A 24031-nucleotide genomic window follows, 5' to 3' on the forward strand; every position below is an offset into this window, starting at 1 on the left:
TATTGTCAACAAACATAAGAATTTGGCTTCATAAGCAATATAATTTACAAGGTATCCAAAATTAAATCATGCATTCACAAAATACTTAGAAAAAATGAACAAGATATGTGTCAGACCTATACACTGAAAAATTTTAAATATTTCTGAGAGAAATTAAATAACCAGAGAAATTTATTGTGTTCATTGACCAAAAGACACAAAAATTAAGATGAAATCTGTTCCTAAACTGATGTGAAGATGCAATGCATTCCAAACAAAAATATCAAAGGTTTGTTTATTTTCCTAGAATTAAAGAAGCATGGTCTAAAATGTATGCATAAATTCATATGACCTACATTATCCAAAACAATTTTGAAAAAGAACAAAGTAGAGGGACTTACACTTAAGTATTTTCAAGATAATTCTAATCTACAGTAATGAAGACAGGGTTGTATTGGTGAAGGGATAAATGTTCAGATCAATAGAACATGAGATATATACTGTACATGTTTTAATTATGCACCTGAAATATTTTCCACCATTTCTCTTGGATGTGTGTGTATCCAGGAATTCAAGGATGGTGCAACATCAAAAACATCCCTTGATATAATTTATCACATTCATAAACTATAGAAATGTTACTATTTTTGCATGTAAACAAAATGCATGTGGGACAGTTCAAAATACAAATGTAATATAAGGACTTTAAAAATATAAAAATAAATTGAAATTTTCTTTGTTGTGTCAACGCTCTCTACCAAAAACTAAATCAGATGTCATGTTTAATGGCCAACATTCCACCTAAAATCAGGAATATGACTTGGATACTTTTAAATTATAATATAATGTCAGTAACAACAAAACAACTTGACATACATGACACATCTTAATATTCAACCTAAATCTCCTATTAACTTTTGGCTTTAGCTTTTAAAAAGTTAATTAACCAAACACGTATTTCAACATTATTTACAACTTCCTTAAACTGTTGTAAAAATTTATCCATCTTTCTACTATGGTTAAGTTTATGAAATTAGTATTCATGTTTTGAAACCTGAGATGTAGATGAAAATTCAGAAATAAGTGTGTTATTCTGAAGCCATTAAAATTCTGAGGTTTCCCACAATCCCACTTCCTGGTATTCACTATAAAATTTCACTCCCCTTGTATGTGGGCTAAAACTAATTACTTGATTCCACTAAGTAGAATATGGCAAAAATGATGGCTGTCAGTTCCAAAGTCAGGTTATAAAGACTGCCGTCTATCTTGCTTACACTGTCTCTTGCCTTCTCACTTGCTAGCTCTGGTGGAACAAGCTGCCAGGTGGTGAGCTTCTCCACAGGGATGTATATACGGCAGGAGACTGAGGCTTAACTTCAGCCAGCAGCTAGCAAGGAACTGCAATTCCTCATTCAACTGCCCATGAGGAACAGAATCTTACAAACCAGAATGTGTGTGAGTGTGAGTGTGTGTGAGTGATTCTTTCCTCATTGACCCTCAAGATGACTACAGCATGGTTGACACTGATTTCTGTACCCATGAAACTCTGAAGCAAAATACCCAGAAAAGCCATAGATTCCTGAGCTATAGAACTGTGAGATAATGTTTTACGTCACTAGATTTGATGTGGTTTTTTATGCAGCAATAGATTTCTCTCTCCAAGTACTATAATGGAACAAACTACCCAAGTGTCCTACTTACAACTTTGGGATGTGGGTTAGCTTTGTCTTGCTCATTCCTTTGTGGGGAAAAATTAAAAATGTAACTCTTTTAGGCAGAATAATGTCTTGCATTATATTTTCATTATGTTTAAAACATTAAATCTGTAATTAAACTGTGAAAGACAGGAATTATGATGAATATGAAATGTTGCTTTAGAAGTTAACTCTTTTCTTTTTCCTAGAAAATTATCAATATTTTCCATGACTTAAGGCTGTAAGAAGTTAAGTGAAGTGAAACTGTTAGTCACTCAATCATGTCTGACTCTTTGTGAACCCATAGCATACCAGGCTCCTCTGTCCATGGAATTCTCCAGGCAAAAATATTGGAGTGTGTAGCCATTCCCTCCTCCAGGGGATCTTCCCAGCCCAGGGATCAAACCCAGGTCTCCTGCATTGCAGGTAGATTCTTTACCATCTGAACCACCAAGGAAGCCCTAAGGTTATATAGCAGTTTTCAAAACTGTGTTCTCTAGACCTTTCATGTTCTGTATATACACTTCATGTGTTTATTTTACTGAATAACATGTGAAAGAGAAGGGCGTAATAAGATCAAAAAGCTCCTTGTTTTCTTATCAATAACACAATAACACTTCTTAAGGTGAAAACTGCTGTGTATCTAATGCAGTTGATTTAACAAATGCTAAGAATATGTGAAATGTTTTCAATTAAACTAATGAACTATGAATGTTGCAAAGCTCTCCATTTACTTATTTGATATAACATTTTTGATAGGAAAATACAAGGAAGATTTATTATTTTGTAAAACTTTTGACAAAGGGACTTTTTAAGAGTTTGGATTCATTTTTAACACACCATTAGATAAGCTGGCAAAACTATATAGTAACATCTGTACTTATGGTACAAAAGCAAAAATAAGAAAACAGAATTAGTTCCAAAATGCAAAACAGATGCCATTATACATATGGAAAAGTGCTAAGTCATAAGAAAGTACCCACATCTTTAACAATGGCTGTTAATGTTGCAAAGATTCTCAAATTTTCAGCATTTTCGGTGTATGATTTACAGCATTTGCCAAAATTTATTGGCTGGCAGTGAACTGGTGATAACAATATCAAGAGCACAAAGAATTTCTTTTTAAAAAAATAATTAAGAAATTTCGTTTTTCAAATATTCTTGAGTATGGTATGAGACGACCCAGTTTTTTTATTTTTGTATCACAGGCATGATTAGACATAAGAATTGTGTTGGGCATTGTAAAATAATAGCTTTATAATTTTTTGAGGACATATTTGATAGAAAATCAAGACTAGGTCATATTTTTACAGAATTCTTCATTTATATAATAATTAATATGTTCAAAAGTATAAAAATGATCCCAGAAGCCAAAAGTAAATATACACCAATTCATTCTTACCAACTCATCCTTCTAGCTGCCCCTAGAAATAACTTCTCTTCTGATTTTAATGTTTTCATCTGTCTTTTCATCACTCTTTTTTAGAGCATTGCTATATATATATATATATATATATATATATATTCAGGAAAAATATAGTTTACATTTGGTTTTGAACTTTATAAAAATTATATGACATGTTTTGTCCCTTCTACTCTTTTTTAAAGATTTTTTTTTATTAGAGGAGTTTTGTCCCATCCATTTTTGTATTAAATTCCATATTTTCTCAATTTTCCTGTTAATGCTGTGAATGTTTTACTTTTTGTAGTACAAATAATGATACCACGAACCACCTTCTACCTATTACTTGATGAATGTAAAAATATTTTTCTACTTTATTTGACTATGAATGTAAATATGAATATAAAAAAAATCTTTCTACATTTTGTAACTGTGAATGTAACTGTGTCAAGTATTTAATTTTATCAGACAAGTTCAAATTATTTCCCAAGATGGTTATGCCAGTCACACTCTACCATCTAAGCTTGAAGTTTATGTGCCGGGAGCCAGCGTGAGGAACTCCACCCGTGGCAAAGGTCATGAGGAAGGAGGCTCGGCATACGCAAAGGCGGGATCGAGCCTCAGGAGTCCCCCTGGAAATTCTCGAGCATCTACCCGCAAAACCAGAGTCTGCCTACTTTCTGCTTTGTGCTCTCACCTACACCTCTGACTTTACGGAGGGCTGTCCCCCACTACCTCTCTCTGAAAAAAGAGTTAACTTACAGCTCCAGTTAATAGTTCCTGGGTGTGATAGTGTTTCAACCTACAAACTCCTTTGAAAGTCCTCTAGCCTGCCTGAATAGGTTTTTCTGGCCACATATGATTGTTCAGAGCTTCCCAACTGTGAGAGGCATGAGGTGTTCTAAACTGTCTAAATACAGATTCCTATGAGCAGTTAAAAGATTGATTAGAAATTGTATTGGTGAAGGGTTTTTCACTTGTTGGGCCAATGTTTGCTACTAAGTCTCCATATCCCTTACCTGCTGTGTCCCTGGCAGTGTATTGATTAATATAATTGGTGTAAGTAGTAGCTTTAATGTTTGTAACCTTGGACCCTTGAGTTAATTCTTTTTCTTGTTATAGCCCACCACACCTTTGCCCTATAGGAATGCAACTTTATCTAATGCTTTTGGAGGGTGGCGCCTGACTTTAGAATAATCACCTTTAGAGAAAAATAAGTTTCTTAAAATGTCAACAGGCCTCTGGGCCAGAAGATAATGCAAATCACCTAAACTTTTGCATATGATAAGTTTGCAGGAAGAAAGCCTGGCTTACTGCATGACTCTACCCCTTCCCCCATTATCCTCTATGCATAACTTAAGGTATAAAAACTACTTTGGAAAATAAAGTGTGGGCCTTGTTCACCGAAACTTGGTCTCCCCATATCATTCTTTCTCTCACCTCCTGGCTGAATTATTCAGCCTCTTTTCTCCACTGAATTTCCTCACTGAGCTATCCTTATTCTATTACTCTTTATATCCTTAATTAACGTTTAATTAAGCAATTGTTTCCTGATCCTAGCCGACGCTGTCCCCCCTTCGAATTCCCTGGATCCACCGGAGCTGGACCCCAGCATTTATGCTTTCCCATTTCTTTGCATATACTTTGGCTTTGGTCTACTTAGCACTTGTAAATGTTGTTTCACTATAGTTTTCATTTTCCTGATTATTAATGAAGTGAAGAATATCTTCAATATTTTGCCATTTGTATTTCTTCTTCTGTGAAATTCTTGTGTGTGTCTATCACCTGTCTTTATAGTTTAATACAGATTTTTAAATAATAAAATTAAATATTTTTCATCAAATAATGTGAAAGCTCACTTAACAAAACAATTTGATTTTCCTTTAAAACCGAGCACTTTCAAATAGAGAATTCTATAGCTTTGAAAAAAATGTCTTTTCCCAAATTATTTTTCTTCCAAGTTTGTGAATGTTTATTTGAATAACATTCATGTATAACCTGGAGATCAGAGTTTGGCCCTTGATTTGGTACAATTCCCTAGAGAAGAGAATGGCTAACCCACTCCATATTCTTGCCTTGAGAATTCCATGGACAGAGGAGCCTGACAGGCTACAGTCCATGGGGTCACAAACTGTGTGGACATGACTGAGTGACTAACACTTTCACTATTATTCAGTTCAGTTCAGTTAAGTCGCTCAGTCGTGTCCAGCTCTTTGCAACCCCATGAATCGCAGCACGCCAGGCCTCCCAATCCATCACCAACTCCCGGAGTTCACTCAGACTCACATCCATCGAGTCGGTGATGCCATCCAGCCATCTCATCCTCTGTCGTCCCCTTCTCCTCCTGCCCCCAATCCTTCCCAGCATCAGAGTCTTTTCCAACGAGGCAACTCTTCACATGAGGTGGCCAAAGTACTGCAGTTTCAGCTTTAGCATCATTCCTTCCAAAGAAATCCCAGGGCTGATCTCCTTCAGAATGGACTGGTTGGATCTCCTTGCACTCCAAGGGACTCTCAAGAGTCTTCTCCAACACCACAGTTCAAAAGCATCAATTCTTCAGCGCTCAGCTTTCTTCACAGTCCAGCTCTCCCATCCATACATGACCACAGGAAAAACCATAGCCTTGATTAGATGGACCTTTGTTGGCAAAGTAATGTCTCTGCTTTTGAATATGCTATCTAGGTTGGACATAACTTTCCTTCCAAGGAATAAGCGTCTTTTAATTTCATGGCTGCAGTCACCATCTGCAGTGATTTTGGAGCCCAAAAAAATAAAGTCTGACACTGTTTCCCCATCTATTTCCCATGAAGTGATGGGACCGGATGCCATGATCTTCATTTTCTGAATTACCGGGGTCCAGCCCCAGCAGGATCCAGGGGTACCCTCAGGATGATGGCCTAGGCAATAAAGATAGCAAAGCGGAGAGCAGGGCTTGATCTTCCTTGATAAACACAGAAATCCAATAAAGCTCCTGGCACGGAACTTGCTCTGTTCACGGAGGCCACAGGCACCCTCTCGGTGGGGTGAGGACGCAAGACGCCCTCTCCCTAGTGAAGACGCAGGGCACCTTCCCGATTGGGTCTTAGAAGCCCATGCAAAAAAGTGAACTCAGAGAGCCCCTGTGCCCCAAGGAGTCATCCTGAAGGAAGAACGGAGAGAGGAAAGGAGGGAAAAGGGAAAAAAAGAACGACACGGGGAAACCAAGCTTTGGTAAGCGAGGCCCATAACTTTATTTTCAAAAGGAACTTTTATACCTTGACTTGTACATAGAGGGAAATGAAAGATGCAAAATCATACAGAGTCAGCCCAAACATTACATCTGTTTTGTCTTTATTGAAACCAGGATTTTTTATACATACCTTTCCCATAAACAATGTTGTGTACATTATCTTCTGGCCTTGGAGGCCTGTAGACATTTTATGACCCTTTTTTGATAAAGCCTGCTCAACCAGAAAACTTATTTTCCCTTGAAGTGTTTTTTCTTTTTATTTCTAATCTATGTCAACCTGAAAAAGTGCTAATCAGAGTTACATTCTCACAGAGCAAAGTTACAACAAAGAAAGAACCAATTAGCTCAAAGGTCTGATGTGGTTAATTCCAAGGCTGCTACTTGTTTTTCTTACATTCTAACTATGTTAACTAATGCACTCCCAGGTGCACAATGGATAAGGGATACGGGAACTTGGCAGCAAGCATTAGCCCAACAATGAAGCCCTTTACCAGTACTATCTATTCTAATAATTTTTCATCCCTTAAAGGACTCTATGCTCATTAGGACTTTTAGAATGTTTTGGCTTCCCGTGCCTTTCAAGGTTGGGGAGTTGTGAACAATCATATGTGTTAATTGCAAGAGTATGGATAAACCTGTCAGGAAAGCTAGAATGCCAACAGAGGGGTTAAAATAGAAATATTCCTTTCATGTTCAGGAGACTTATTAACTAAAGTCCTAAGTTGATTTTTTCCAGAGAAAGGTGGTCAGGGATAGCCCCTGTTAATGTCAAAAGAGTTGGTGAAAGGCACAAAATAGTAAGACAGACAGATTCTGGTTTTGGGGTAGATGCTCGAGCAGATTCAGGGGGTCCCTTGAGGCCTGATCTGCCTTTGCCTGTCAGGTCTCTTCCGCATGACCTTTGTCATGGGTGGGATCTCCCGTGGTGGCTCCCGGCACTGAATGTTGAGCTTTAAGCCAACTTTTTCACTCCTCTTTCACTTTCATCAAGAGGCTTTTGAGTTCCTCTTCACTTTCTGCCATAAGGGTGGTGTCATCTACATATCTGAGGTTATTGATATGTCTCCCAGCAATCTTGATTCCAGCTTATGCTTCTTCCAGCCCAGCGTATCTCATGATGTACTCTGCATATAAGTTGAATAAGCAGGGTGACAGCATACAGCCTTGACTTACTCCTTTTCCTATTTGGAACCAGTCTGTTGTTCCATGTCCAGTTCTAACTGTTGCTTCCTGACCTGCATACAAATTTCTCAAGAGGCAGATCAGGTGGTCTGGTATTCCCATCTCTTGAAGAATTTTCCAGTTTATTGTGATCCACACAGTCAAAGGCTTTGGCATAGTCAGTAAAGCAGAAATAGATGTTTTTCTGGAACTCTCTTGCTTTTTCTATGATCCAGCAGATGTTGGCAATTTGATCTCTGGTTCCTCTGCCTTTTCTAAAACCAGCTTGAACGTCAGGAAGTTCACGGTTGACATATTGCTGAAGCCTGGCTTGGAGAATTTTGAGCATTACTTTACTAGCATGTGAGATGAGTGCAATTGTTTAGTAGTTTGAGCATTCTTTGGCATTGCCTTTCCTTGGGATTGGAATGAAATCTGACCTTTTCCAGTCCTGTGGCCACTGCTGAGTTTTCCAAATTTGCTAGCATATTGAGTAAAGCCCTTTCACAGCATCATCTTTCAGGATTTGAAATAGCTCAAATGGAATTCCATCACCTCCACTAGCTTTGTTTGTAGGGATGCTTTCTAAGGCCCACTTGACTTCACATTCCAGGATGTCTGGCTCTAGGTGAGTGATCACACCATCGTGATTATCTGGGTCATGAAGATCTTTTTTGTATAGTTCTTTTTGTATAGATACTTTTTGTATAGTTCTTCTGTGTATTCTTGCCACCTCTTCTTAATATCTTCTGCTTCTGTTAGGTCCATACCATTTCTGTCCTTTATCGAGCCCATCTTTGCATAAAATGTTCCCTTGATATCTCTAATTTTCTTGAAGAGATCTCTAATCTTTCCCTTTCTGTTGTTTTCCTCTATTTCTTTGCATTGATTGCTGAGGAAGGCTTTCTTATCTCTTCTTGCTATTCTTTGGAACTCTGCATTCAGATGCTTATATCTTTCCTTTTCTCCTTTGCTTTTCACTTATCTTCTTTCCACAGCTATTTGTAAGGCGTCCCCAGACAGCCATTTTGCTTTTTTGCATTTCTTTTCTATGGGAATGGTCTTGATCCCTGTCTCCTGTACAATGTCACGAACCTCCTTCCATAGTTCATCAGACACTCTATCTATCAGATCTAGGCCCTTAAAGCTATTTCTCACTTCCACTGTATAATCATAAGGGATTTGATTTCGGTCATATCTGAATGGTCTAGTAGTTTTCCCTACTTTCTTCAATTTCAGTCTGAATTTGGCAATAAGAAGTTCATGATCTGGGCCACAGTCAGCTCCTGGTCTTGTTTGGGTTGACTGTATAGAGCTTCTCCATCTGTGGCTGCAAAGAATAAAATTAATCTGATTTTGGTGTTGACCATCTGGTGATGTCCTTGTATAGAGTCTTCCCTTGTGTTGTTGGAAGAGAGTGTTTGTTATGACCAGTGCATTTTCTTGGCAAAACTCTATTAGTCTTTGCCCTGCTTCATTCCGTATTCCAAGGCCAAATTTGCCTGTTACTCCAGGTGTTTCTTCACTTCCTACTTTTGCATTCCAGGCCCCTATAATGAAAAGGACATCTTTTTTGGCTGTTAGTTCTAAAGGGTCTTGTACGTCTTCATAGAACCGTTCAACTTCAGCTTCTTCAGAGCTACTGGTTGGGGCATAGACTTGGATTACCGTGATATTGAATGGTTTGCCTTGGAAACGAACAGAGATCATTCTGTCGTTTTTGAGATTGCATCCAAGTACTGCATTCCAGACTCTTTTGTTGACCATGATGGCTACTCCATTTCTTCTGAGGGATTCCTGCCTGCAGTAGTAGATATAATGGTCATCTGAGTTAAATTCACCCATTCCAGTCCATTTGAGTTCACTGATTCCTAGAATGTCAACATTCACTCTTGCCATCTCTTGTTTGACCACTTCCAATTTGCCTTGATTCATGGACCTGACATTCCAGGTTCTTATGCAATACTGCTCTTTACAACATCATATCTTGCTTCTATCACCAGTCACATCCACAGCTGGGTATTGTTTTTGCTTTGGCTCCATCCCTTCATTCTTTCTGGAGTTATTTCTCCACTGATCTCCAGTAGCATATTGGGCACCTACTGACCTGGGGAGTTCCTCTTTCAGTATCCTATCATTTTGCCTTTTCGTACTGTTTATGGAGTTCTCAAGGCAAGAATACTGAAGTGGTTTGCCATTCCCTTCTCCAGTGGACCACATTCTGTCAGACCTGTCCACCATGACCCGCCCGTCTTGGGTGGCCCCAAGGGGATGGCTTAGTTTCATTGAGCTAGACAAGGTTGTGGTCCTAGTATGATTAGATTGACTAGTTTTCTGTGAGTATGGTTTCAATGTGTCTGCCCTCTGATGCCCTCTTGCAACACCTACCATCTAACTCGGGTTTCTCTTACGTTGAGCGTGGGGTATCTCTTCACAGCTGCTCTACCAAAGCACAGCCGTTGCTCCTTACCTTGGACAAGTGGTATCTCCTCACCACCACCCTTCCTGACCTTCAACGTGGGATAGCTCCTCTAGGTCCTCCTGTGCCCACGCAGCCACCTCTCCTTGGACGTGGGGTTGGTCCTCCCAGCTTTTGCCCCTGACCTCGGACGTGGGGTAACTCCTCTCGGCCATGCTTTAGTGCACCGGTAGCAGCCTCTAAAGTATGAAAACACAGACTGTTGTCTATGGATAATAGTACATAATAGAATGTAAACAGAATGCCACACTGGTTTGTTGTTGTTGTTGTTTTTACTAACTGAAGGCTCACAATTAAGAAAAAGCTAAAAACTCCATTTCCAAGCTAGTTTGTGCATATTGGCAGTCTATAATCCACGGTGATAACAGTGTCTCATCCTGGAGGCGACACTGTTTGGCTGCCTTGACAAGAATTATACCTGGAATCAGCATCTTTTTCTGAGGCCTGGTGCAAAGTCTCAAGTTTAATCCTAGATATAGTATGAAATCTAAGTAATTGTGGGAGTCCTACTATTGAGAAATGTCATTGTTTAGTGTTTAGAAATACTAAATTAGTGTTTCTAATTTCAAATCCTGAAAGATGATGCTGTGAAAGTGCTTTACTCAATATGCCACCAAATTTGGAAAACTCAACAGTGGCCACAGGACTGGAAAAGGTCAGTTTTCATTCCAATCCCAAAGAAAGGCAATGCCAAAGAATGCTCAAACTACTAAACAAGTGTACTCATCTCACATGCTAGTAAAGTAATGCTCAAAATTCTCCAAGCCAGGCTTCAGCAATATGTGAACCGTGAACCTCCTGATGTTCAAGCTGGTTTTAGAAAAGGCAGAAGAACCAGAGATCAAATTGCCAACATCCGATGGATCATGGAAAAAGCAAGAGAGTTCCAGAAAAACATCTATTTCTGCTTATTGACTATGCCAAAGCCTTTGACTGTGTGGATCACAATAAACTGTGGAAAATTCTTCAAGAGATGGGAATACCAGACCACCTGATCTGCCTCTTGAGAAATTTGTATGCAGGTCAGGAAGCAACAGTTAGAACTGGACATGGAACAACAGACTGGTTCCAAATAGGAAAAGGAGTACGTCAAGGCTATATATTGTCACCCTGCTTATTTAACTTATATGCAGAGTACATCATGAGAAACGCTGGACTAGAAGAAACACAAGCTGGAATCAAGATTGCTGGGAGAAATATCAATAACCTCAGATATGCAGATGACACCACCCTTATGGCAGAAAGTGAAGAGGAACTAAAAAGCCTCTTGATGAAAGTGAAAGTGGAGAGTGAAAAAGTTGGCTTAAAACTCAACATTCAGAAAATGAAGATCATGGCATCCAGTCCCATCACTTCATGGGAAATAGATGGGGAAACAGTGGAAACAGTGTCAGACTTTATTTTGGGGGGCTCCAAAATCACTGCAGATGGTGACTACAGCCATGAAATTAAAAGACACTTACTCCTTGGAAGAAAAGTTATGACCAACCTAGATAGCATATTCAAAAGCAGAGACATTACTTTGCCAACAAAGGTTCGTCTAGGCAAGGCTATGGTTTTTCCTGTGGTCATGAATGGATGTGAGAGTTGGACTGTGAAGAAGGCTGAGTGCTGAAGAATTGATGCCTTTGAACAGTGGTGTTGGAGAAGACTCTTGAGAGTCCCTTGGACTGCAAAGAGATCCAACCAGTCCATTCTGAAGGAGGTCAGCCCTGGGATTTTTTTGGAAGGAATGATGCTAAAACTGAAACTCTAGTACTTTGGCCACCTCATGCGAAGGGTTGACTCATTGGAAAAGACTCTGATGCTGGGAGGGATTGGGGGCAGGAGGAGAAGGGGACGACAGAGAATGAGATGGCTGGATGGCATCACTGACTCGATGGACATGAGTCTGGGTGAACTCCGGGAGTTAGTGATGGACAGGGAGGCCTGGCGTGCTGCAATTCATGTGGTCACAGGGAGTCAGACAGGACTGAGCGACTGAACTGAACTGAACTGAATCTCATCGTAAAGTTTTGTGGTAAATAAAGTCTTCCCTGGTACCTCAGATGGTAAAGAATCTGTCTTCCATATGGGAGTGAAGAAGTGAAGTCTCTCAGTTGTGCCTGACCCTTTGCGACCCCATGGACAGTAGCCTGCACCAAGCTCCTCCGTCCATGGGATTTTCTAGGCAAGAGTACTGTAGTGGGTTGCCATTTCCTTCTCCAGGGAATCTTCCCGAACAGGGATTGAACCCAGGTCTCCTGCATTGTAGAGACGCTTTACCATCTGAGCCACCAATCCCTAGGTTGGGAAGATCCCCCAGAGAAGGACATGGCAACCCACTCCTGTATTCTTGCCTGGAGAATTCCATGGACATAGGAGCCTGGTGGGCTACAGTGCTGCTGCTGCTGCTGCTAAGTCACTACAGTCGTGCCCGATTCTGTGCGAACCCATAGACTGCAGAATGGCAGCCCCCCAGGCTCCCCCATCCCTGGGATTCTCCAGGCAAGAAAACTGGAGTGGGTTGCCATTTCCTCCTCCAATTCATGAAAGTGAAAAGTGAAGGTGAAGTTGCTTAGTCATACTCGTAGCAATCCTATGGACTGCAGCCTACCAGGCTCCTCCAGCCATGGGGTTTTCCATGCAACAGTACTGAAGTGTGGTGCCATTGCCTTCTCTGAGGCTTCAGTGCATGGGATCACAAAGAGTTGGACGTGACTGAGCAACTAACACAACAATCTGAAAAATAATCCATATTGCAGCAATGCTTATATAGACATTTGTCTTTTTAAGACGTGATTTGGAGTCCCCAGTACATTTTAGATTGGTGATTTAGTCTCTAAAACCACCCAGGTAATAACTGAGTTAGGCCATTAACACAAGGTGTAGTGAGTCACCCATACCATTAGAAATGTGTATCTTTTAAATGACTTACCTACTACATTCATTCAACCTATCTTCTGTCTTCTTCAACTTTTGTTCAGTTCATGTCATTGCTACATTTTCTGGAAAACTTGTTCCTATAAAATCTTAAGTTTAAGCCATTGACTAATAATAACTTTTTTAGTTGATGATTTATAAATTGGTTCTTTATTTAAATTATTAGGAATCATGTTATATGAAAAATTGATTGACTTAATTATTGCTTCCAAAATAATAATTCTTAAAAATATGAGCAATTTAAATCTTTAGGATCCCCAACCAAAAAACCTCTTGGTAAGTTAAAGAGAAATTCCTTGCCAAGTTGATGATTCATATGTATCATCATAAAATAAAGCATTTACCTTTAGATGCAGTAGACATATTTTCATGATTAAGGTTAATAATATAGCCCATTGCTATTCAAAATCCCACTGGGAGACAATATCAGAAAGGAACAAGTGAGAAGCAGCTACCAATATTTAATAGAGTACCATAATGGTAAGTTAGAAGCTGCAGTTTGCTGGCCGTACAAGAATCCTGGTTTGCATTAGCAGAGCCAAGGCTTCAGCCTTTTACCTCATGTAAATTGCATGACTTCAGAGAAAAGAAAACAGAAAAAAAAATTGAAGCCTGAACAAATGAGAAAACATATGATGAAAAAAAGCAGCTGGATATCACTTTTTTCCTATTCAAAAAATATTTGTTCCCCAGGAAAATATCTTAGGAAATCATTTGTGATGATGCATCTCTAATGGATAGAACCGTAGTACAACTGTTGCTAAAATCAATTGACATCCATTACTGAGGTAAAATGAAAAACCTGCTGTTGTGTTGACAAAAACGTATGGAACCTACATTGCCTGTGTGTTGATATATAATAAAGGGTTTTGATGTAGACGTTTACTGAGGCTTAAATTTTCTCATTCCATTCTACAGGAGTTTAAAATAAAAATCAAACTATGATGAAGATGTTAAATGTTGAGACAATTCAATCTACAATTTACTTAGTCTCCAAAAGATTACTCTGTGTCTAAAGTAGTAAAATCTTACCCATCTCAGAAAAATAAATGTCCTGCATTCCATTATCTTTTCCACTTGTCACATCCAAGGTGACTGTAACTATGACAAGGAGAGGAGGAATGTGGTTCTCATAGTTCTGTAAAACATAATGAGTTGGAATTGAGGGAGGCATTGGGACCCACACTATATGTGGCCCCAAAGTTCAGTCCTCTCTTTTGTATCTCTCACTCTGAGAGATATCATCTGTCATTTTATGAGGACAATTAAGCAGCCTTATGGAGAGGTCTACATGGAGAATAGCTGAAGCATCTTCCTAACAGTCTTGTGAAAAAAAAAAAAAAAACAATGAGACGGATTCTCTGGTGCCAGTCAGGACTTCAGGTGCCTGCAGCCCAACTGACATCTTGAACATCTTGACTGCAACCTATGAAAGAATCTGAGCCAAAAGTATTCAGCTAAACCAACTCCACATTCCTGATCCACACAAACTATGAAATACTAAACATTTGTATTTTCAAGCCTTTAAGTTTGGGGCTATTTTTGACACAGCAACACATAAGTAACACAGACAAAAATATTATAGATACAGATAGCATTGAAGATATAGTGATTTACTGTTGAAGGGAGGATAAAGGAAGAAATATCCCCCCATAGAATTGTTGTATGGACTTACTTGAGAATGAAGATGAAACGTTAACTAGGAGACTGGCAAACAACATGTTATTTACAGGATATTTTTAAAATATAAAACTACATTGTTTTTCATGATCGGGTATCAGGTGCCTTAGAGTTAAAAACAAATTTGAAAGCCAGTTTGCTAATGAGGCTTTTCAAAGTGTTCCATTATTTTAAAAAGTAAGAGAAAACTGTTTTCAGAGATATTTATGCTTAGGTTGGAAAGTTGAAAATGCCATATTATACAGATTTATATATATAAAAGACTCAGTCCAGAAATAGAAAATGAATATCTCAATGTAAAATATAAATGTATACCATTAGTCAAAAGAAGCATGAATCATAGAAAGAAAAGGAAAATAGAACACAACAAACAAAGATAATTTACATACCTAGGGTTAATACTAACTCCTTAGGAAAGAAGAGCTAAAATTTATGTAAAGTTGCTTAGAAGTACTTATGTATATATACATGTATTATGCATGCATAGTTTTTGTTCTGAATAGGGATCCACTCCTTAATACAAGCCTATTTCTTCATAATTTTCCAAGTTAATTCAGATAGGTATTATAGTGTGTGGATGCGCCCCCCAGTACATCACACTCTCACCTATCTTTGTTACAATAAGTTTTCATGGCTAGAATTCTCTTAAACTGCCCCTCCCCCATTATTCTCAGTGCCTGCACCTTCTCATCTTTCAGATACCAGCTCAAGTTTCAACTCAAGGAAGGTCTAATCCAGCACTCTCTTTATTTTCCTTCATACTAGATGTTTCATTTTATTTTATTTACGTTTTTGTATATTTTTCCCTCTGACTCCCTCAGTAGACTGTATGTTTCTTAAGAGAAGCAACTTCATCATTTTTAATTCACATCTTATCCTCAAGAACTGAAACATCAGAGATGTTTTTAAAACTTTTCAAATAAATAAGACTTCTTTTTAGAAAATTTTTAGAATTTGAAAGAAGTAGAGAAGAGTCCCTGGGCAAAAACATGAACCAATCTCAGACAGACACACCAATGCAAACAAACATTCATGGCACATTAAAAATCTAACAAAATACAGCTGTAATGAACACGTTTTTTTCTTTTTAAGCTTAAATAATGTGAAACTGCCATATTTTCTGCTTCAATTTTGTGTGATTATTTGACTAGGAAAGTATTCCATACTGGATTCTGTAAAGAATATTTCTCACATGGTTTTACTTATATGAATACTAGAATATTTATTTTAATAAAATGATGTATTCCAGTCACTCTGTGCATCTACACACAATAATACCTATAGGAATTCACTTGGAAAATTATGAAGAAATAGGTGTACTGGAGGGATGGTAAGAAGACCAATGTGGTTTGATCATACCAGTCAAGGGGCATAATAAGTTGACTTTAAGTCAGACAAAGCAACATGGTGAGATGATAAGTAGTGAAGATCTTATTTTATATGTAGTGGAAAGTATGTTTGTTGTTGTGTGTGTGTTCAGTCTCTCAGTCTTTTACAGCTCTTTGCAGCCCCATAGACTATAGCCTGTCAAGGCTCCTCTGTTCATGGGAATATCCAGACAAGAATACTGGAGTGGGTTATCATTTCCTACTCCAGGGGATCTTCCCAACCCAGAGATGGAACCTGCCTCTCCTGCCTTGGCAGGCAGGTTTCTTATCACTAGTGCCACCTGGGAATCCCAGTAGAATTGAAGCATTTAGTATAGAAGGGATGTAAATTATGTAAATTTTTTATGTTTTATAAAGTTAACTGAATAAAAATTATAGAGGATGCAGACAGAAAAAGATAGACAATTGGCTGTATCTAAGTGAAAGATAATGGTTACTTGGAAAATGGTAGTTACGGTGGTGATGAAGAATAGACAATTAATTGAGATATTTTTAAATGATATTGGCAAGTATTAATGATTTGATAAGCTGAAGATAAAAAGAATTAAGACTGACTCTATCAAGTTTCCAAAAAGCTTTGGATGATGTATGATGTCAAAGTTTAATTAAATTAGAAAAATACTATATTGCTTAGTAGATGTATGGAAATTGGTAGAAAAACAATAAAGTTGCCCTTGAAATTTAAAATATTTTCACTTCCAACTCTAGGGTTTTGCATACCGCTATGTTCTCACTATCATATTCATACTAAAATAGCTTTCTGTTCATTTTAGTCATGTCTCTTTTGATTTTGACTAATTTCTCTAAAAGTAAAGTAGCGTAGAATCCATGTATTCTTCACTTGGCTGTGAACCTTGGGAACTCTGCTCCCTCACTCAGTGCAGTAAGTGCACTGTGCTTGTCACAAAATTATTGGGATACTTGAAATCCAAAGTCAAAATTGCCTGTAAGACTGTCACACCTTAACATCTCAGATTTTGAACAAGTTTAAGAAACAAACAAAAAAAAGAAAGATAAAGGTGAAATCAGAATTTGTATTTTATATGTAGTTCTGGTGCTCATAAATAAATGTCCCATTCATAATCGAATGCAGTTTTATAAAAAGTTTATTCATCACCACTGCCTATGTGAGACTACTGTTCTAGACCCTCCATCTGGTAAGAGCTATCAGTTCACAAGTGGAGCACTTTTTCATAGTTGATGTGAAACAAGTTGTTAAGAAGCAGCTCTGTTCCTTATTAGCTAACCTGATTCAGTCCATCTTTCTGATTAATGCACTTTCTTGGCACCCAGGGAGTCCCAGGTGTTATAATGAATTTGTGAGAAATTTTCACCTTTCTGCACACTTAAATATGACTGTGAATGCAGCACAAGTCATCAGATGTCCCCTGTGTTCAGTGAGGTGAAAAACATGTAGGAAAACAGTTGGAAATACGTGTTGTGTTCTTAATGAAATTTGGCTAACTTGTGTTATACACTATGCAATGCATTTTAATTACGCATAAAAATTCTGGCTCAGTGTTCTATTAGAAATCATTCATATTGGTTATATACTTCATTTAGTAATATTTTTACAGAGGTAATTAGCAAATTGGTTGGTAGGATATATATTTTAGAAAAGTTGCTAATAATCTTTTAGTATCAAAATAGTCATATAATTCCAATGAAAAGTAAAAATAACAAAAAAAAATTAATCTAGCTTTGATAACTGATCTTGTCTACCCATTCCATGTGCCCGGCATATCTTGGTTTCTTGGGATTGAGTTTGTCTTCTTGTTTTTCCTCTACATCTTTTGGTATAGGTTACTTACTGAAAGTGAGTGAAAATGTTACTTGCTCAGTTGTGTCTGACTCTTTGCAAACCCATGGACTATAGCCCACCACGCTCCTCTGTCCATATAATTCTCCAGGCAAGAATACTGGAGTGTTTAGCCATCCTCCTCTCCAGGAGATCTTCCCAACCCAGGGATCAAACCCAGCTCTCCTGCATTGCAGGCAAATTCTTCACCGTCTGAACCATCAGGGAAGCCCAGGTTACTTACTACTAGTATATAATATGATACATTTTGAATCTTGATTCTTCTTAATCTTCTTTGGGTTCCAGCACCTTTAATTATCTCTTCTTCTCAACAATGTCTGTTCTACTGAAAGAACCTTCCCATGCATTCTTCTTCAGCTAGTTAAATTATGCTTTTTCTAAGACCACAATTCAAGTATCATTTTCTTAGGGAAACCTTTCATCACAAACTCAAATAATGCTGTGAGAATGTATCCTTCATAGCACCTATCACAACTGAAATTTTGTATTTCTTTATACGAGCCTTTTTTTTTTTTGTATTCATTATTGTTATTTATTTGTTTCTTGTTATTTATTTATTTATTTTAATATTTTTTTTAATTTTATTTTATTTTTAAACTTTACATAATTGTATTAGTTTTTAATCTTTGATTTAAGTCACTTTCTTCCATTAGAGAAAAGCTAAAGAAGAAATGTAGAGACTTACTTGGCCAGCTGTTGCTTAGCAAAGAAAAGACATTATTCTACATTGATGTCACAGAGAAGCAACTACCAGAAACTCATGGCTCTTACTAAAGCTAAAATTATATTTCCTGCTATGAATCATAGGGAAATATGGATGGATCTGACACTAAAAATATCAGTTTTCTTTTTTCTGTAATTGTCTTCACTACCCTTTCTCCAAGAGTATAAGTTCCAGGGAATATTTTACTATGCACACTTACTGAGTATAGAAGCCTTCTTTATCAAATGTCAACACCCCGATAGGAGAACACTGCCTTTCTTCTCTATGCCTTGGATATACATTTGAATTCTTTATTTGACTTGTAAATTTAAAGTTTCAAAAATGTCTGTGAGTGAACAATTTATGCATTCAATAGCACTGAAGAGGTGAAACAATACCTCATTTACAATCAGACATATTGTGTTCAGTGGCCATTTAAGTAGCTATGCATTAAAAATATTATTGTTCTCCCACCTAAATTCCCATCTTTAAAATGGAAAAATGTGTTTCTCAAAATTCACATCAGGAATAAAAGGATAATAGAAAAATAAGCAGCAGTACTGTCTACTAGCATCCATCCTTGTAATTTTTCAGGTCATTTCTAATCATTTCCTTCAGATGGGTGACTGGTAAGGTAGAAAATCGGCTTGATTTCAAGCAGACAAAACAAGTCCTAAAATGAACTAACATGACTCAAAGTGTTCCTTAAGTTTTGGCCTTAACTTCTGTGTGAAATGATGAGTTTAATGGCAATTAGACAGAAACAAAGGAAAGCACTTCAGGCACAATTATCCAACCATTAATATCCTTAGTGATGCACAGCATGATTCAGTTGTGTTGCCTTGTTCTGCTCTATTTGGCTACAGTCCCAATTTTTCCAGGCATTCATATATGGGTGAAATCAGTGAAAATCTCATGCTTCCAGATTTTTCTTTGTTCTTCTTTGTGTAATCCAGCATCTGTTTTCTTAGTGCTTTCTTTTCAGATATACAGAGTCTGAGAACTAAAGTATATAGGCTCCTTTCTATTCTGATCCTTAAAGGTCATTTTCCTTCCTGTTTTGCTCAACTTTAAAATTTATTCACCATTAAATTTAACTCTACCTATACCTTGTATTCTGTGCTGTTTGCAGTTCTACAAGAGCTGAAATTTGTCTCTAAGCACAGCTAATTGAATTAGCATTTCCCATCTAAGAAATAGAATATTATTTAGAAATACTTCTATAGTGCAGTTACATCCACTGAAAGGAAGCAAATACAGAAGGTCACACTTTCAACTTCTCTGATTTCTCTTTTCTCTTCTTATTCACTCTACAGTTATTCCACTGAGGAAGAAACTTTTGCCAACTCAATTCAGTTGACATCAGCAAAAGAGACACTGATGTATATATAGAACAGTCTTATGGACTCTGTGGGAGAGGGAGAGGGTGGGAAGATTTGGGAGAATAGCATTGAAACATGTATACTATCATGTATGAAACGAGTCGCCAGTCCAGGTTTGATGCACGATACTGGATGCTTGGGGCTGGTGCACTGGGACGACCCAGAGGGATGGAATGGGGAGGGAGGCGGGAGGGGGGTTCGGGATGGGGAACACATGTATACCTGTGGCGGATTCATTTTGATATTTGGCAAAACCAATACAATATTGTAAAGTTTAAAAATAAAATAAAATTAAAAAAAATAAATAAACAAAAAAAAGAAATAAAAAAAAATTAAAAAAAAATAAATGTGTAAAAGGCCAACTGAGGAGAAACAACCAATTTCTAGTTAAAACCTTCCTTGTTGTTTTTACTTCAAATATTTCTGAGAGTCAAAAAAGTCTTGTTCAATTTTTGGATTCTTGTAGAAAATGTAAAGTTTAAATATGGCCAGAATCTAATACTGGCTTCAGAAACATGCAGGTCAAACATATCATATAAATGATGCCTGAAAGTGAAAATGAAATATACAGAATGCTTTTGAAAATTATGAAAGAAAGACAGCTGAAGGAAAAGTGACAAGACAGAATTTTAAAATTTGAATTATAAATATGTTACAGATCTTTATTTCTCAATATATATATAATACGTATTCTATATATTTGTATATAATACATAATCTTTACATTAATGCAGTACTACAATTAAGAAGTACAGAAAATTAGATTCAATTTTTTGCCATAAAGAATAAAATTCAGATATACCAGGTACACAGAATGCAGACTCTAGGTGGGTACAAAAATTCATGCTAATGGTATCCTTGAAATTAGAGATACCAAAGGAACATTTCATGCAAAGAAGGCCACAATAAAGGACAGAAACAGTATGGACCTAACAGAAGCAGAAAATATTAAGAAAAGATGGGAAGAATACACAAAAGAACTACCGAAAAGATCTTAATGACATGGATAACCACAATGGTGTGATCACTCACTTAGAGTCGGACATTCTGGATTGTGAAGTCAAATGGGCCTCAGGAAGCATCATTATGAGCAGTTAGTGGAGGTGATGAAATTCCAGCTGAATTATTTCAAATCCTAAAAGATGATGCTGTTAAAGAGCTACACTCAACATGCCAGCAAATTTAGAAAACAGCAGTGGCTACAGGACTGGAAAAGGTCAATTTTCATTCCAATCCCAAAGAAAGGCAAGGCCAAAGAATGTTCAGACTACATGATTGCACTTATTTCACATGTAAAGTAATGCTCAAAATCCTTCAAGCTAGGCTTGAACAGTATTTGAACCAAGAACTTCCAGATGTACAAGCTGGATTCAGAAAGGCAGAGGAACCAGAGTTCCAATTGCCAGCATCTGTTGTATTATAGAAAAAGCAAGAGAATTAAAAAAAAAAAAATTATATATATATATATATATATACTTCATTGACTATGCTAAAGTCTTTAACTTTGTGGATTACAACAAACTGGAACATTCTTAAAGAGATGTGAATACCAGACCACCTTACCTGCCTCCTGAGAAACCTGAATGCAAGTCAAAAAACAACAGAACAGATCATGAAACAATGGTCTGGTTCAAAATTGGAAAAGGAGTACATCAAAACTGTATATTGTCACCCTGCTTATTTAACTTATATGCAGAGTTCATCATGTGAAATACCAGACTGGATGAAGCACAAGCTGGAGTCCAGATTGCAAGGAGAAATATCAATAACCTCAGATATGCAGATGACACCACCCTTATGGCAGAAAGTGAAGAGGAACTAAAGAGCCTCCTGATGAAGGTGAAAGAAGAGAGTGAAAAAGCTGGCTTAAAACTCAACATTCAAAACCTAAGATCATAGCATCCAGTCCCATCACTTCTTGGCAAATAGATGGGGAAGCAATGGAAACAGGGTCAGACTTTCTTTTCTAGGGCTCCAAAATCACTGCATATGGTGACTTCAGCCATGAAATTAAAAGACGTTTGCTCCTCGGAAGAAAAGTTATGACAAACCTAGACAGCATATTTAAAAGCAGAGACCCTTGCCACAAAGGTCTACAAGGCTTCCCTTGTGGCTCAGCTGGGAAAGACTCTGCCTGCAATGCGGGAGACCTGGGTTGGATCCCTGGGTGGGGAAGATCCCCTGGAGAAGGAAACAGCTACCCACTCCAGTATACTGACCTGGAGAATTCCATGGACTACAGTCCATGGGGTCACAAAGAGTTGGACACGACTGAGCGACTTTCACTTTCCATATAGTTAAAGTTTCACTTTTCATATGCTTTCCATAAAGTTAAAGTTTCACTTTCCATATGCTTTTTACAGTAGTCATGTATGAATGTGAGAATTGAACCATAAAGAAGGCTGAATGCCGAAGAATTGATGCTTTCAATCTGTGGTGCTGGAGAAGACTCTTGAGAGTCCTTTGGACTACAAGGAGATCAAACCAGTCAGTCATTGGAAGTACTGATGCTGAAGCTGAAGCTCCAATACTTTGGCCACCTGATGCAAAGAACCAACTCACTTGAAAAGAAGCTGATGCTGGGAAAAGTGAAGGCAGGAAGAGAAGGGAGCGACAGGAAATGGGACGGTTGGATGGCATCACCGACTCAATGGACATGAGTTTGAGCAAGTTCCAGAAGATGGTGAAGGACAGGGAAGTGCTGCTGTCCATGGGGTCACAAACAGTTGGACATGACTGAGTGACTGAACAACAACAAAAGGTCTCCTTATGTTCCTTTAGGAGAACTTTCCTAACTGAGGGAGCAGGGCACTTAAATGTCCGTATAAAATATAAAAAGAAACACAAGAAGAAATTTAATTGTGAATTGATACATTAAATTTATCAACATAACCCCAGCCTTGTAACCACTATCAATCATTCCAGCAAGAGTTATGCAAAGCTCAAACCAAAATGCCTTTGAAAAAAATGTGTTTTAGGTAGAAAATGTTCTCATTCATGGGCCTGCAAGGGGGAGTACTGATGGAAATGGGAACAGGAAGGATTTCCCTCAAAATGAAAAGCAAATGAAAGAAGTGGAAGATTAAAAATAGATTTTCAGATTAAATACTTTGAAGCATAGTATTTATTGGGTTTTTAAAATGCAAAAAACACATGGTGGTATTTTGCTTTAAGCTTGACAAACTTAGGCTAATTTGGGACAACTGTCCCTACTGCTATTTAACATAGAACACATAACTTGAGTATATATGCATAAACCTGAAAAGCTTAAGTATATTTAGTATAACAAACATTTTGTAAGATTCTAGATGCAGGTGTTATGGTTTAAAAAAAAGTTAACTTGCAAAACTCTGACATGAGTAAATAGAAACTGAAATGATCTTATGCTGTTGGAGTATAGAATAATGCTACTGATTACCGTACCTAGCATTTTCTCTTAAGTTATACATTTTTCATTTATGAGAATGCAAAATTTGCTTTTCATATGTTTAGGTGCATGAAGCCATTGCTTCTGAATGCCAGGTATTAGTCACTACTATGATTATATCCTTGTAATAAACATTTTGTCTCTAAAATCTCCCTGTATTATCCTGCACAGAAAACAGAATCACAACAATATAATAGGTGCCTGTTTTATTGGTATTGCCCTCATTGCCAGGTGTGCATTCAAACTTATTAATCATTAACAAGCTCATTAATCATCCCACTACTGTCAAATCTTTGTATTTAGCCAAAGACTAGGTTGGCAGAGCAAACACCTGGATTCCAGTGTGCTTTCTTTTACCATTTACCAAAATTACCTGGAGCTTTTTTTTTTTTTTCCACTCTCCAGTGTTTCCAAGAATCTAAGCCATTTATGATCTCTTAATCTATGACAAGATATCCATGTCCTCTGAAATATTTTTTCTCCCCACATATTTCCAAGTTGTCAGGATTTTTAGTTTCTCTTCTACTTACAGAAAATTTCTCATATCTACTGCCTGATTTTCAAAACACATATTAAAATGTGCAAGAAAAAAATTCCAAAAACAGACTTTTCAGTATCAGCTTTTACATCAGACATGGGCACCCACATACACATAGCACACATCTGTAAAGGACTGAGCACTCATCATAATCAGGGAGGCATTTTCAGGTACTTTTAGAGTTACATTGCTCAGTAGAGCTGGAGGAAGAGATAGAAGTATTTATAT

Source organism: Bubalus kerabau, chromosome 14, assembly GCF_029407905.1.
Source record: "Bubalus kerabau isolate K-KA32 ecotype Philippines breed swamp buffalo chromosome 14, PCC_UOA_SB_1v2, whole genome shotgun sequence".
In the NCBI taxonomy this organism is placed as follows: domain Eukaryota; kingdom Metazoa; phylum Chordata; class Mammalia; order Artiodactyla; family Bovidae; genus Bubalus; species Bubalus kerabau.